The sequence below is a fragment of the Anomalospiza imberbis genome, chromosome 5, assembly GCF_031753505.1.
Source record: "Anomalospiza imberbis isolate Cuckoo-Finch-1a 21T00152 chromosome 5, ASM3175350v1, whole genome shotgun sequence".
Classification (NCBI taxonomy): Eukaryota; Metazoa; Chordata; class Aves; order Passeriformes; family Viduidae; genus Anomalospiza; species Anomalospiza imberbis.
Genome location: NC_089685.1, coordinates 46,949,033 through 46,963,056, shown reverse-complemented (window position 1 = coordinate 46,963,056; position 14,024 = coordinate 46,949,033).

The window sequence follows — 14,024 nt, the reverse complement described above, 5'->3', positions numbered from 1 at the left end:
CCACTTAAAATACCTTTTTTTATCCCATTTCTAGTTAAAAAAAACCCCTAATAATTAATTTTTATAAAACAATATCAAGAACATTTGCACAAATTTAGTGCAAATGAGTGTAAACAGGCACAGCTCCACTGTAGTCAAGGTTACTAAACTGATGTGGAAATGCCCACTGGATAGAAAGCAAAAATATTTGCAGAAGCTCACCCTGGAAACCCTACAGACAAACAGGATCAAATTCTTTTCAGCTGCACAGCTGGACAGCAGATAAAATTCACTGACAGCAATGCAAGGACTGTGATTTGCAGTGAGGTAACAAAGAATTTGGCTCGTGTATTTTTGTGGATATCATTAAGAAAATAATTTCTTTGGCTAGGCTATAAAAACAACAGAATCTTTAAATAGGCATCATACAAAGCAAGTGGTAGCATCATTGAATCAGGGAAGCCAGATCTTCTGCAGATGCAAATTAAAAGTAGCTTCACTGGAAAGCATGTAGCTGTGCTAATTTATAGCCTGGATAGCCAGCTCAGCAATGCTCTTGGGGAGGAAACAGAGACAGGATTTATAAAGGAATCTTCATCTTCACAGTGTTTTAATAACTAATTTCTTCTGTTGCCTTTTCCAGCCCGGGAATCAAACTCAAGATAATTTCAGTATGGGAGGTAATATAAAAGTGGATCTTCATCCAAGGCTCTTGGGGCAGTTATGGAAAGATATCCACAAAAGCTCACCCACACAGGGTGAATACAGTTTTTATACATTTAACAAATTAGCATAATTGACAAAAAAGCACCAGTTAGCAGGACCAGTGGTGATGGAATTCCCCCCCAGGTAAAGCCCCTTCTCTGGAGCCCCCCTTGGCACTGGCTGTACTTTGTCCATGAAATGGATCTCCAAGAGTTGCTCCCAACCCTGGCAACCAGGGAGAGCCAAGACAGCCCAGGGGCCTTGTACCCCTGGGGCTTGGAGCTTTGGGATTTGTTTAGTCTTTTGCCCTAGGGAAAGGGAAAATTACTGGGGAAAATAGCCACTAAATCAATAGGCTGTAGAGCTACAAATATATGTGTGAAGAACACAGAGAACACATTAAAGAAAAAAGGCATCACTTCAGCCAATATACCTAAGGTAACCAAACCCCTGGCTGCATTTCCAGAGGTATCTCAGCTTCAAAGATGACAAGAAGTTGCTACCAGCCCTGACAAAAATTGAAATATATAAGTGTATGTATGAATGCACATTAATTCCTCCCTATTCATCGGGAGCAGTATTTTCTGGAATACACATCCATCATCTGTCCTCCCCTAAAACTACCTGCTCTTTCCTAGAGTTCCACTTTCTCTGGCAAAACCCACAGAATTGCAGAATGGCTTGGGTTGGAAGGGACCTTAAAAATGATCCAGCTCCAACCCCCAGGTTGCTCAGAGCCCCATCCAGCCAGGCCATGGGCACTTCAGGGATGGGGCAGCCACAGCTGCCCACTCTGCCAGTAAAGGATTGCTTCTGTGTGTCTAACCTAAATTTTTCTTCTTCCACTTTGAAGCCCTTGTCCTGTCAGTGCAGTTTCTGATGAAGAGCCCTTCTGTGGCCTCCTGGCTGGCCCCCTTCAGGGGAGGGAGGGGGGGAGGGAGGAGAGGCTTTTGTTGGGAGAGCACCCCGGACTCCCTGAGTGCAAACACTTGATCTGCACTGACAGCAAGAATAATTTTATCTCTTAACACAGATTTCATTTCTAGGACATGGATCCAAAAGCTGCAGGGAGAGAAGAAACCCCGGGATTATTTTGCCCTGCCTGTACTTCAGTGGTTGCTGACTGTCCCCAGCAGCACCCCTGCACAGAGGGGGCTCCTCCTCAGAGCCAGCCCCCCTCTGGCCCTGCTCTTCTCTCCCTCCACCCCCAGCAGCAATTCCAGCACATGCAAAGGCACAGTGTGCCTGCTCTCCTGGGTGACACTGCACCCTCTATGAGTCACTCCCCCTGCTATGGGTCAAGGTCAAAAGCATTTCCATTTTTTATAGCTTGGTGGGCTTTTCCCTCTGCACCTCTTCCTAAGCTAAATCACAGCCACTGGAGCTGAAATCAGCTTTCTTTAAACCAAATGTTATGTACCTGCAAGACAGAATGTTCTTACAGAGAGCTGTGTGTGGGACAGAAACACCGCCACACTCAGAAATTATGAACAAGCGCTTAAAATGCAAATCCAAAAGCCCCCTTTGTATTACCTGCAGAGCAAACAAAATATAATTCAAGCTTCAACTGTTCATAACCAAAAAAAAACAAATGTAGGTTATTATTGTACAATGCTGGATTCATGGTTCAGTTATGCAGTAATATTCTACATGTGTCTCAGCTCCCAGTGATGCAACCATATAAACCCATTAAAAGGCTATTTCTATAAAATAAGCAATCCCATAATTAGGCTTACTTTTCCCATTTCTGTTCACTTAAGAGGATGTTTTAATAACTTGGGACTAAGACTGTACATATCTAGCCTGCCTGGTCATGTCAGCATCCTCAGAAAATAACCATAACCAGCACTACTAGGTTCTTTTCTAAAGGTGTGCACACACTATTTTAGGTGCCTTAAGTAGCTACTGAATAAACTCAAAGTGGCAGTAAGTTATTTGCTGTATCTATGCACAGTCAAGTCAGCTCCCTTCACCAGCAAGCTTCAGTTTGAGTTTTAAAGAAAACCCAAGGTCACAGACAGGACCTGGCTACTCTCTGTGGGTTTTTGGCTCGGTTTTTTCCCTCCCACCACCAGAGAAAACCTTCCTAATAGGAGCTTTTGCAACAGTGTTGCTTGCTTTGAGGCCCAGAAGACTTCAAGGGGCTACAGAGCTCAAACAGCTTTACTTAGTGCTTGGAAGTTGCGAAGGGTTCTTTCAGAAAGTGCCACCAATGCAATGAGAACTATGTACCAGGTTTTGCATTTGCCATTTGGGATGGCAGCCGGCCTTCTACTCCCTTTGAGGCAGGTTCTGCTTTTAAAACATACCAGTCAGGTGGAACATTGCAATATTTTGCCCCAGATTTTACAATGTCAGTTCAGAACTTACAAGTGTGAGAAATCAGCAGTGAACTTGCTATTTTTAAAAGGGAGAAAGTAGAAGTGAAGAGTGTTTCTCCTCTCCCAGAAATAATGAGCAGAAGTTTCCAAGAGCTCAGAATGATTTAGAGAACACTCAGAAGACATTTTTTCCTCCTCTACTACTGGGAAAAAGCAATTTGCAACTCTCAGAAGCTGCGAGTCCCAGCAGGTACCTCCGGCACTGCAGACTGGGCCTTTGCAGTGACCTCAGTGCACCCAAATCTTCACAGCCACAACATCCCCAGCAAGACTGCTGCAAGAGCTGCTTTTCTTCTCACCGCAAAGAGGTGACCACAAGGCAGAACTCTGGTTTTATTCACTTCCAAAAACAATTCTAAAGTTTGACTTGGAGTTTACTCTTCTGTGAAACTGGCCTAAAAGTAGAGCCAGATCTTCAGCTCAAAATAGGTTAATGGACATCATGAACCTACTTGATGACTTGATAAAAAGCACCATGTTCATAGAGAAGGGAGGAACACAAGATCACAGGTAGTAACTACATTATTTCAAGTATCTTGTGCTGGATTACAGTTTATGGGTGTATCCATAATCTGACAGTACCATTTTTTGTGGCTGTGAAGAACAGTTTATTTGGAAGAGAAATTCAATAGAATGTCTTTTCTTGAAAAGCTGTGTGCCATAGGCATTATTTTGTAGTAGTTTATCATCTAAAGTAAGAATTTATGGCAGTTTAATTCCCTGAGTTAAAGGGGAGAGAAATGTAAATTATTCTGCAAAGGTAACTAGGCTACCAAGAAGCAGATGGCTTTAATTACCTATTTACAGGATTGTTTATACTGGGAATTTGAAAGAGACATACAGTTTAGAAACAATACTCATTGTGGGAATACTCTGTACATTTTAATTAAACTGGATTTTAAATGGGAATAAAATGAGATTATTGAATGCTGTCCAAACTCAAATTGAAACCTCAAAATCACGTGTGTCTTGCACACAAGCATTTTGTAATATCAGATGTGTTCCAGGAGGCACAAATCTGTACCTGCCAAGGCTCACCCTCATTTTTGCTGCTCCTGTTTCCTGCTGCACCAGCCCTGCCAGGAGGCCAGGCTGAGTGAGGCAGCATCACTGCACAGAGGAGACAGGCTCACATTTGTTTCTGGAACTCAGCAGAGCTATCTGAGGTTAATTTAAACTCTCATGCAGGACTTCAGTGACTTGAGCCTCCTTTGGCAGTGCCAGAACCTCTCGGGGTTGCGATGCTGGAATGACCCCAAGATTGTAAAAGTCCTTCTTTCCTAGCCCGTGCAGCCAAAGGAAGAGTCTGAAATGCATAGGATCGACTTCTCAAGGTTGTTTATTTTTCCTTTTCTATAACATTCTTTCTCTGACCTGCTGAGGTCCATCTAGCAAGGAAGCCATGGCAATCTGCGTGCCCTCTCGTGCGGCGATTACATTTTATATCTAAAGTGACGTATAGTCTGTTTACAATGTTGTGCCAATAACTCTCACCTATGTTAGAGAGTGTGTCTCTACCTTAAACCAACAGAAAAGTGTCACCATCACAGCAAGACATTGAGGACAAGGAGAAGGCAGCTAGGACATGCCCAAATTCCTCCATCTTGTACCCCTGAATCACATTCTAAAAACCCCAAAATTCTACTTTTTCACCCTGTGTCAATTCAGCTATTACACTACTCAAACCCTTGTGGCTTGTAATTCTTCATATAGAGTTGGCAGCTTTTTCCACAGGCTAGAATCGAAGCCACAGGTGTTTTTGACTTCATGTTGGGGTCTCAAGACAGCCAGGACAGCCAGAGGGATGTCCTGAACTACGACAAGAACCCAGGGCAGCGAGGCACCTCCAGTCCTGACTAGGTGAGCACCTGCTGGGCTGGCCCAGCCCCAGCTTGGGGTGAAGTTACCTGGAGCCCATCAGGGAGCTCACCAGCGCTGGAGGAGAAGGTTCCACCCTAAAGTGTTACTGGCCTCTCTCGCCTGTTCCCAGATATTGCCCACCTCCCCCCACCAGGCTGCCTGGCCCCTTCAAGGGGTGTGATTCACTAACCAGACACAAAAGGAACTCAGCCAGAAGAAAAAGGGTTTTTGCAGTGCAGCAAACTCTCATGAGCCTCAGAGGCAGCAGCAGGAGAGGGCAGGAGCACCCAGCCCTCCCTGCAGCAGCAGCAAGCAAAGCTGCTGGCCATGAAACCACAGGGTCACAGCAGAACCTGCAAAACACTTCAAAAAACCAGGCCCCTTAGGGCTGCCCAAGGTCCTGATCAAAGTGTGTTTTCCTTCAGACCTTCTGTCCCACTCACTCCTCACCAAGTGCTTTTATGGTGCAAACGTGGGCACAGGCAACAGCAACCAAGTTGGCAACAGCTAAACCAAACAGCTTGAGAGTGCCCAACTTCTGCACATCCCTTGGCACACCAAATCCCAGGAAGAAGGTGTTCATTTAGAGCACTCCAACCCATACCACCTCTTTAACAGATCAGTCTAAAATTACTCTTTAAATTCAACTGGTTAATCAATGCCAGGCATTATCTACAACTCAGGCCCACCATGAGCACTTTTTTATAATCAAGATCAAACATAAATAGCATAAACACGCTAATAATTTAAGTGAGCAAATTATGTCTGCACAGAAAATACATTTAAGGAAGGGCCACTCAGCTTCAGTGACTCAGTACAAACAAGCCCCTGGGGCAAAGAATCATTACATTACACTGCCTACAAATTAAGAGAATAACCAAGTCAAGACAAAATTCAAATGTGTGGCAGAGGCTCTGAGGTGCTCCTAGGTCAGAATAAGAGAAGACATACTGAAAATTTTGCATATGAGACAGAAGAAGAGCAGCAGAAGCCCTACCTCCTTGCATTTCCTGGAAAAACTGAAAATATTCATGACTCCACAGAGAAAAAGCCTGAGCCAAGACATATTATTAGAAAGAGAAAAGGTCACCAGGAATTTCCCTGACAGTTTGTGGTATAACAACATGCCCTCCACATAATCTGCCTGATATGAAGAAGTTCCATCAGTCCTCAGAACAGTGGTGCACCACCAGAAAGGGATGGGAATTCAAAAACATTCTTTGGGAATTCAAAAAAAAAAACCTCCCAACTCTGAACTGAAAAATTCCTCTCTTCAAGCTGCTGTATGTTCTGGAGGCCATTATGTTAAAATTCAGCTACTTCTGGCTGATGTCTCAGCAGGATAAACCTGAACTCAGTATCCATGAGTTTTTCTGCCCTTACAAACTCTTTGGATGTGTCTGCACCTCTGCTCTGGGGTAAAGACCATGGTAATAAGACCATATCAGTTCCTAAAAGTGTACACTGTGAGGGTCTGCTCACAGACCAGGCTGTTACAACATCGTATATCAGAGATCGCCCGCAAATTCTTCAGAAATTAGGAGATTTTAATCTCACATGTAATCAATCAAACAAAATTAAAAGGGAAAAATAAGTCTAACAGGTATTTGAAGCTTAGCCTGGTATTTTTCCCATTGCCAATAAAAGTCATTGTAGCAACAAGGGGATTGAATTATTTTCTTTGTCCTGTAAAGTTGGAACAATCCAACTTGCTCACAATGACATGAAGGACTGCACAAGGTGCAAAGCCTCAAACTGAGGCCATTCCACATTGTTAAAGCCACACTGCAATTCCATGGAACACTAGGGAAATGCAGCAGCCTGTGCCAGCTGGGGGCCCACTCCACATGAAAAAATGCTGGCCAAAAGATGAAAGTGGCAAAATTTCCACTGCATACAGCAGGGCTGGATGCTGTCACTGACAGTCTCTTCTATTTTTTATCAGTGACCAATTTCCAAGGCTTATCTTTATCACACTTCAAGATTTCAGGTACAGGTTTACTCTCCCATTTTATTTATAAACATTGGCTTTCTATAATTTTTTTAATATTTTAATCCCCCTGCCAAAACCATTTTTGGCATACTGACTGCAGCCTTATGGACTATCCTAATCCCTGAGAAGACTGAGACACAGAACCAACTAAAATTGTCTAGTACAGCCAACACTGTGCTTAAAATAGTTTCCCATGCTTTTAATCTATTTTTACTGGCTAGGGCAGGATTTAATCCTTCAGTTACAGGGTTGTGACTTAGATTTTATTTTTAAATGTGTTAGAGACTTTTAAATATCTGTTTTACTACATGTATTTTCTGATGCGTGTTAGATAACTTCAAACCAATGTAAAATTAGGAGACATGAGTTAGTCTTCAGCAAGCAGAAATACCACGTAACTTGTCTTTTCCAGAAGGCTGCCTTACACTGAAAGCCTGATTATCTTCATGTCAGTGCATGGTTATCCCTGGAGGACATCCATGTTTGAAATGCATGGTCACCATGCCTTTCCATTGTGGTTTATTCTTTTATTTTTCCCACAAACCAGTTGTCCACAGTGCCATTTGTATCCACTTTATGCTACTGGAAAAGCCAAAATAATTATCGTTATTTAAAATATATATTTTATATATATAAATATATATATATATATATATATATATATAAATATAATTGCTCTGAAGTTTGATCTGGTTTCTGTTGGCTTCCTGTTCAGCTATGGCAATGGGTGAGAGCAAACACCTGCAGGAATCTCTCAGTGGCAAAATAATCAATTTTAGGGTTATCTGGAGGATAGAGCTATCAAAGGATATAGACAGTGTCAGAAGTTATGCCACTCAAGTCCCTTACTTGTATTTAAAATGGAGGCTCACTCTGTCTTTCTCAACATCCAGAAACTGTGGTTTTGGTCTTTTGGTTACCAAGCAGTAGCAATTTGGAATAACTTTATGGAGTTTGCAAATGAATTTTACTGTTTAAAATGTTTCCCCTTTCAAAGCAAACATAGGCTGAAACCCTGGAGACCAGGATCACACGTTTTAAATGCAGGAAGAGGACTGGACAGACACAAAGCTTATCCTGGCTGATCCAACACACCCAAAAAGCAGCACCTGCATCCCATGACTGGCACATTCCTGGGACAGTGGGAGCATTTTGTACAGCAGACCTCAAAGAGGAGAGCCTGACATTAATACAAGAAACTGAAATAACAATCTGGACACCTGCTCAAGGGCTTCTTACAACTCTGCAGCAGCAGGCAGGGGGAAATAGGAGGTGTCAGATCCACCAGAGCAGCACCCTGGTCTATCCCACTCCTCCAGGGGCTGTTTGGGCACAGCCCCCACAAATGCACAGAAACCCAACTTTGCAGGCTCCAGACAACAAAAGGGCATTTCCCTGTGCCACTGACCACCCCAGGGGCTGGGGCAAAGCCAAACACCTGACCTGGCCATCATCCCCCACTGCTCTACAGCATTCACCTATGAAATGGTACAAAGGAGGCTCAGCTCCCTTTGCTGGATTTCAGGATGAGAAATTGTGTTCCATTTGGATATCACATCAGCCTGACCCTTTGACTGAAGGGTCTTTGATTAAATTTCTGCTGTAGAGAGGGCAGAAGTAAAGTTTGAGTCTGCATCTCATGGCTGGAAAACCAGCCCTGAAAACAAGAACTTTGGTCTTCTGCTCCTGGCTCACAAAGCTCAAGTTTAAGGTATAATGACATTTTGACTTGCAGCAAGAGACAAGGTTGGTTATTCTGAGCAGTACACACATTAACATCATTTTTTTTTGAGAGAGCTGTCTTTAAATAACTTAGTTTTCAGTTCCACCTCAAGGCTGGGCAGGTAATGTCAGCCTCTATCAGAAGTGCAAGAGTGGCTTAATTATTTTTTTTATAAATTAATTTGAGATGTCAGAAGTACTACTTAAATATCAAAAGCTTAGTATGAGCTTCTTCTGGTCTATTAGAAGTGCAAAAGTAATTTTCTCTGGATTTGAGGAATCATCTAGAAGTGATCCATGACTGAAATTATGAGACATCAGTGATAGCTACACAACTAATAGGAAGGCAAACAAGCCTACAATTTCCATTAAATATTTATTAAGGTTTTATTAATTTACAAGTACATACTCATTAGGAAAACTCTTACATTTCTAACACTTGACAAGCAGTGCCTCTAGCATAACACTGTAACTGGGACCTATGATCAAAGATACCTGCCTCAAACATATTGGATCCTAGTAATAAAGTTAACCATTAGAAACAATGCCAGTTATTGAAACAGACTTGTAAATTAGTCACTTAACTATCAAAAAGTCACTTACGTGTAACATATGCACAAGTCAAATACGCCCTTTTTCTGCAGCTACTTCACATGTACAAAAAAGCAGAGCTGCTTCTGCCAGGGAAGTTAAGCAGCTTTTTGCTTTATCACTGTGTGGACCCAATTGTAATTTGACATCTTTTTGGAATTAGATTTGTCTCTTACATCAAATTCTTTCCTGTGGAAAAAATTGGTTTTTTTCAAGGTCAAGGGATGGAGGGAGAGGTGTTTGCTCAATTTTAAGGACACTTGATTTTCCCCTCATTTGTTTTCCATTTTGTAATTGAAAGCAAGGAAAGAGGACTTCAAGAAAACTTTTTAAAAATGCAATTGCATAAAAATGCAGAGTACTTTCTTTAATTATTAAAATAGAACAATTTAATAATTTCTCAAAAACTACCAAGAATACTTGCTGTCTTTTTACAGGTTCCAAATGTGCCCCAATGGCTGCTGGGTTACAGCTTAATCCGTGGGGCAGTTATAACTAAATATTCTTGCAGGAAGCACTCAAAGATAGCTACTAGTTTCCATTTGTAGTAGTGTAAATTTACCTAATTATGAAAGAGAAAACAGAACTCAGAGAACATAGATCAACTCCTAAAATACAGCTAATCACTTACTAAAAGCAAATAAAAAGCAGATGCTAACAATTGTGTGCTTCAAAAATGTAAAACATTGCATACAACTGATGCCAAGTATAAACTTGATAATATTTGTTAGTTAAAAATGAACAAATAACTTATTTTTCCTATGTTTCTTGGTGAAGCTTCTCTCATTGTTTCACGTTAACATACTGCTTTAATTAAAAAGTCAGATTGTAGGTAAGGAAAAAAAGCCCTTCATTTCAACCTTAAAAAAATACATATAATACATGGCCTCATGCAGAAGAACTTTTTCCACAGTAGACCAGTAATAGGACACTGTTGGCATATGTCTTATAAGCATATACAGAAAGATCCATTTATTTTACTACCTCTAAAACATCTGATGTTCCCAGACTAATGCACCCATAATCATCCTCCCTAGAAAATTGGGCTCTAATAGTTTTATTAGTAAACTGAATCTGGAACTGTGGCTTCCAGGCTCTCTCTCTTTCCCAGTTCTTAAAGTTCAGAAAAATAATCATGATTTGTAAAATTAAGATTTTTAAAGCAATTTTTCAAAAACCAATTCCCCCCCCCCCCCCCCCCCCACACACACACAAAAGTACTTGCTTCCTTATTGGCTTTAATAAATGCAAAACCAAGTTTCTAACAAGACACATTTTTAAACCACATAACAATCAATACTGCAGAAGTGACTGGCAACTCAGGTGCACTGGCTTCCATGGAGATATCCCCAGGAATTTGGCTTTAATAATGAGGATGTATCTAATCACTTTTCCATTGAAAATCTTGGCCCAGACTTCTCCTAAGTGTCAGTGCAATAGAAGTTGTGCCCCAATTTCAGCCTGAAAAAAGATGCCTTTATTCTCCTGTGCAAGCAGGGACTGCATCTCCCTGCTGCTGGAACATACCTTCATCTCCTTCCACCCACAATTATGGCTGACTTATCTTATGTGGGCCATTCACCTCTTATTTAACAAGAGCAGCCTACTAAAAGAGCTGAGAGGTTTACAGGAAGGAAGCAGTTAAATGATAAAAATGTGAAATGTTATGCAGCAAGCTGTGTACAATTAACTAGAATTCAAATATACACCTTGTTCCAATCCAAGCCATTTATGAGATAAAAATAGTCTGCTAGAAGAATGTCATGATTAATGAGGTGAGACTCCAGCTAATTACTGTTTCCTCCAGAAGTAATTAGGTTGGCATTGCTAATCAAGATGAATGAACACTCTGACCCGCTTTTTTAAATGTAAAACTATGAGCTGCAGCAGCAATAACATCATTTAGTTCAGGCAATGTAGTCTTTATTAGGCTTGTAGTTTGATTAAATTCTTTTGTTATACCAGGCTTTCCACACATGAACAGATGAATGCTGTGATGTTCAAAGAGTTTGTCACCCTTAATTAAAGACTGAAAAGGCTTGTTCAAATCACGGGGCAGTACACAGGACAGCTCTAAATTGATAGCTTTTAAGTGGGGGATAACTGGGGGAGTCACAGGGTTTCCCATCTGCAAGAGGATCCCTCCCTCCTTCCACAGTTTTCTGTCATAGTAGCTGGAAAATTAGTATCAGATATTTTTGTATTGATTCCATTAGGCACCACTCATTTCAGAGCACCTTTTCATACACAACTACACAGCTTCACTGTTGCAGAGTAATCCATTATGAGTTAGTTTACTGCACTGTGTCTGACTGTGACCCTTTTGCACAGCTACCGAGCCCCAGAGCAGCCTCACGTCCCCAACCATCCCAGCAGTCCCACCACTACACCATTCCACCCTGGGAAGGAGGTTGAGAAAGCAACATCTGAATGATGTAGAGATACAGCATGTCATAGTGGAGTTAACACCTAGCAGTTTCCTTTTTTACCTCTTACTAGCAGATAAAGCACTCCCTTGTAACCAGCCAACATTAGGTCCAAATTTTCACCGAGGACTTTCAGTTTAAAGCATAAAGAGCGGGTAAGAAAGCGCCCCTCAGCCAGCACTAAGCTGTTGGATGTGTGAGCACAGGGTCCTCAGGACCCTGCATGGGGCACCGGGAGGGACAGGGCTGGTGGCACAGGAGCCCCAGCCTGCTCCACAGCAGGGGAAGGCTCCCTCCCTCACGCCATGGTAAGTGACTGCAGATGTGGGACACAAACACCTGCCTGAGCCTCCTGCCACACACGTTCCTTTGGCCACAGGCAGTGGTGAGAGAGCTGCTGCCAGGGCTCCCCAGCCCAGCCTCTGTCCCTGGCACTCCAGCACTCAGCAGGAGCACTGACCCCAGCAGCACTTTGCTGAGCAGCTCCTGTGCCTCAGGTGAGAGCAAAGCTTCCCACCTGGCACAGCACACACGGGCACAGAGGATGCAGTTTTCCTGCCTCAGTGAAGCTTCGCTCAGCTGCTGCCCCCAGCAGACATCACCTACCCCAGCAGGCAGAAGCTGCCTTCCCACACCTTCAGCACAATGCTTGTAGGACCAGGGTAGCCCCCCACTAGCCACAGCACAATGGACAGGCAGACAGCAGCTCCCTGAGAGAGCTTTGACTCATTTTCCTTTTACTTAGACAATCAACTTGCTGGTTACAGATTCCTGCAATGACAAACTTGCTAGGAAACCAGGAAAGGAGAAACATCCTCCATTCCTAAGAGCTCCATTTCCCATCCCTGCCGTACTCCTTCGTGGCTGTAGGCAGGATGTTGCACAGTCACCCTCTGCCTCCTTTCAGTGCTTGAATAACAAAGTATACAGTGTAGGAAGTTATTTAAAAACACAAAACCAGTAAAAGACACTTCCTGTGGTTCCACACCTTGTTTCTCAGGCAGGCATGCTGATCTCACAAATCACAGAGTCACTGATGTTGGAAAAACCTCTAAGGTCGCCAACCACCCTTTAATCCAGCATCACTCTTATTCACCACTACACCACAATCCTAAGTGCCACATCCAAATGTCTCTTGAAAACTCCTCAGGGCAGCTGGTTTCAATGATTTACCAACAGTTCAGTGTAGAAGTTTTTCCTTACCTCCAATCTAAGGCTTCCCTGGTGCAATTTGAGGCCATTATATCTCATCATTTTCACCTGTTACTTGGCAGAAGAGACTGATTTCCCTCCCCTGCTCCCCTCACCTTTTTATAACCTCCTTTCAAGGAGTTGTAGAGAACCATAAGGGCCCCTTCCGAGACTCCTTTTCTCCAGAGTAAGCACCCCCAGCTCCCTCAAATTCTCCACATAAAACCTGTGCTCCAGATCCATCCCCATCTCTGGACACACTCCAACACCTCCATGTCTTCCTTGTAGCGAGGGACCCAAAACTAAAGACAGGCTTCAAGGTACAAATATGTCATAGCAAATGCCACAGCACATGTGACAGTTGAGACAGCCACAATACACAGAACATCCCCACATAATTTCAGAAGGCTTCACCCCAAACACAGTAACACCTTGCCTCTCCAGAAGGTTTCAGGCCCCTCCCCACACAGAGTAACATCACTCCATCCAAGAAGGCTGCAGCACCTGCCCTTCTTGTCCTTCAGCCCAGCCTTCTATACCCCTGATGCTGATGCACTGCACCTGTGTGCCCTCTGTTCCCTCTGGGGTTGGTCAGGGCACCTGGGCACTCCATGGCTGCTTCCCTTCAATGCTGCTCACCTGTCCTGCACAGCTGGGGCCAGTTAGGGATGAGGCTGGGCCACAGCCCCACTCCCAGTCACCACAACCTCTGTGCCTACACAGGTGCTCTGGTTTCCTCAGAACCCAGGGAGAGGTGTGAAAGGACAGGCTTCAGATACCTGCTCTGACCTGTGCTGACCTCACTAAGCAAGGCTAAGTGTTTCTTCATTGATGCAGCTGGTCCATGTGTTCCTGGGAGCACATCAATTACCTGTGTAGCCCCTAAAAGTGAAGCATGTCACTTCTGAGCTGCTACATGCTACTGAAGCAACTCGGGTGTTTTACTCCTGGAAGTTTTACTGACCTGCCCAAGCTGTAGGTGCTCGTGCACTTTTACTGACACTTCCCCTTAACTCCTGTTTTGAGAACATTGGTTAGCTGACTCAAATTAAAACAGGTGACCCCACAGAAGCAAGCAATTTCTAAATCCCCTTTCCCTCGTCACAGCTGTGCCACAAAGGTGTTTCCCTTTCTCTCCACACATTATTTCCATGCATTCCTGCTGGATGTATTCCA